Source organism: Sceloporus undulatus, chromosome 6 (genome assembly GCF_019175285.1).
Source record: "Sceloporus undulatus isolate JIND9_A2432 ecotype Alabama chromosome 6, SceUnd_v1.1, whole genome shotgun sequence".
Taxonomy (NCBI): Eukaryota; Metazoa; Chordata; class Lepidosauria; order Squamata; family Phrynosomatidae; genus Sceloporus; species Sceloporus undulatus.
The window spans coordinates 130,692,225-130,695,342 of NC_056527.1; positions in this window are offsets into that span (position 1 = coordinate 130,692,225).

Below are 3,118 nucleotides of genomic sequence, written 5' to 3' on the forward strand. Positions count from 1 at the left end.
TGCAAAGCTTTGTTTTTATCTAGGATATCTGTTCAATTTCCCACTTGGTGACACCCCCAAACCATAACTTAACCTATGTTTTCCCCCTGAATCACCTTTGGAGAGTCTTTGAATGAAGCAGTAATTATTTGCAAGTGTTGTACAAACTTGTCGTTTGGAACATGTGTTATCATTTCTGATCTTCTGACACCAATGGCATTTTAGTCCTTCAACTGTGTGAGACAAACGGAAAGGGAGGATATTAAAAAAAGAAAGAAAGAAAGAAAACCAACCTCTCCAAAAATTCAAAAACAACCAAGTTTGAAATGATCATAGGATGGTTAATGTTGAATAAAGAAGCATTGGCCTGGACCAAACAGGCGGGGATGAATTCAGGCACTGGTAGAGAAGCTTTGACATACTAGATGTTTTGACCTACAACTCCTTTAACCCCAGGTAGTATGGCCAATAATGAGGTATTGTAGAAGTTGTAATTCAAAATATCTGGAGGCCAAAGGCAAAGGTTTCCCACACCACAGAGTCATAAAACCATACATTCAGAGTTGGAAGAGACCACAAGGGCCATCCAGTCCAACTCCATTCTGCCATGCAGGAACTCTCAATCAAAGCATCCCCTTTGACAGATGGCCACCCAGCCTCTGTTTAAAAACCTCTAAGGAAGGAGACTCCACTACACTCCAAGGAAGGAGAGTGTTCCACTGTCGAACAGCCCTTACTCTCAGGGAGTTCCTCCTAATGTTAAGGTGGAATCTCTATTCCTGTAGCTTGCATTCATTGTTCCATGTTCTAGTCTCTGGAGCATCAGAAAACAAGCTTGCTCCATCCTCAATGTGACACCCCTTCAAATACTTAAACAGGGCTATCATATCACCTCTTCTCTTCTCCAGGCTAAACATATCCATCTCCCTGTCTTTTTTCATAAGGTATGGTTTCCAGACCTTTCACCATTTTGGTGGCCCTCCTCTCTGTTGTAGAGTTGGAAAAACTTTTGGCCCTCCATATGTTGTTACAATACAGTATATACCTAACTGGGTCTATTAAGATTTGACATCCAACAACTTCTGGAGATCACAGGTTTTCACAGGGAGAGAAAAAGACAGCCATTAAAAGTGAAAGAGAGGAGGGAGAAAAGAAAAGAACTCACTTAATTTGATCCAGTAGTGAACTGGTAATATTTGACATCCAGAGCCTCTAAAACACATACAGACAGACACACAATTGGGAGTTCATATGCTCCCTCGAAACTGGCTGAAGAAACCAACCGTTTCCCCTCCCACATACAAAGATCAAAATATACATTCCTAATTCAAGACCCATTTTATGGAGCTTTCTTCACTCTAAAATAATAGTTGTATCATTGTTCATAAGATGTATGATTGTCAACATAAAATATTGTAGCCCAAGTTACAATAAAATCTCTTTTCAAAAGACCTACCTGCTGTTAAGGAAAGCATCACTGAGAAGCCAAGAGCCAGAATTCTATTTATCTGAGCCTTCATTCTGAAAAAGTCAGTTAGAGGTACAAGGACCCATCAAATCAAGTCAGGCATTCGTTTGATGTCTGTGTTTTCAGGTATCTTAAATCCAGTTTAACTGAACACTTATGTTTTTCTCTCTCAATGATTACACTTGTTTCTATAGGGAAATAAAAAGTGAAGAGCTTTCCAGAGTTACCTGGCTGACCACTGTGTGAACAGAACATGGGACTGTAGCTTTATGTGCTGTCTAGACACCTGTCAACTTAATGCTGATGCCATGGGTTTCATAGGGTTTATTCAGAGTTGGTTTTATCAGTTCCTTCCTCTGAAATATAGCCTGTAGCACCTAGTATTTCTTGGTAGACCCTCATCCAAATACTAACTGGGCCTGATTCTGTTTAGCTTCAAGGGCCAGATAGGAACTGGTGCCTTCAGAGTATTTAGACCTATCTGCATTTGATAGTCCTAATGAGAAATCTGTATGAAGGACAAGAGGCTACCAACAGAACAGAATATGGGGAAACAGAGTGATTTCTAACAGCATGATGCTTAAAGATCAATTCCAACTGCAGAGAGTATATCATTCAAACAAACAAAAAAACCTCCCACCATGTTTAAGTAAGGAGGAATACAACACACAGAGTTATAATGATAGTGTAATAGATGTACTGACAATGCAAGAAGAGCCTGGAATATCCTGACCCTAGAGCTGCCCTAACCCAGTTAAAGCTGTCCCTTTAACAAATGCCCTCCATTCCAGCACTGGGTGGCTGTTCACATATATGTTCTGCTGTGCCACCTGGTGTGTCTGTCATCACAACAGATCTCAACATTAGCTTCAATATCAGAATGAAGTACCCAGGGACAATCACATGGCTGGGCACCTTGATCTGACTTCAGAGTGAGAGGCTGGCAGTAGTGGCAGCAGCTTGGTAGGGCATGTCTTAAACAACCACCCAGTGTTAGAATGGAGGGCTCTGACTCTTCCAGGGAGATTTGGAGCAAATAGTAAGTTTTTAAATGCCATTAAAAGGGGGTTATACCCTGCTTCTCATGTTGAATGCCCCAAATATTATCCAGCCTGTTCACACCAGAACTGAAATTTGAACCATCCATCATCTGGACTGCCCACTGAGAGGGTGGGGAGGATGCTTTATTTGGCAGTGCAGACAAGGGCTATATCATCATATACCAGATGCCATCAGTTTCTTCCAAGGACAAAATAACTCACCCTGTTGCAGGCAATTGCTCACAGATCCCACTGTTGCAGTCACCCTTGTTTACCTCCAAAACAACTGAATATTGCCGAAGACCTCTTGTGAAGCAACAACAGAAAACAAGCACAGGGTTGTTGTTTTTTAATATTTATGGTACTATGGTACTAATGCCCTTTGCTAACCACCTCCCTCCCACTCCAGGCTGGATGATAGGAGGTGTATGCAGAGGTGTATGCAATGATGCTCTGAATGCTACTCACGTTCCCAAAACTTTGTTCCCTGAGGATTCAGTGAGTGGGCAACCAAAGCAAACACTGTAATGAAGAGTGAGTTACTATTACTCAGCTGAATAAAGAGGACTATTGTGGGCTGATTTAGCACATCAGCTAATAATAACAGTCTTGTTGGACTACTCAGAGAGTT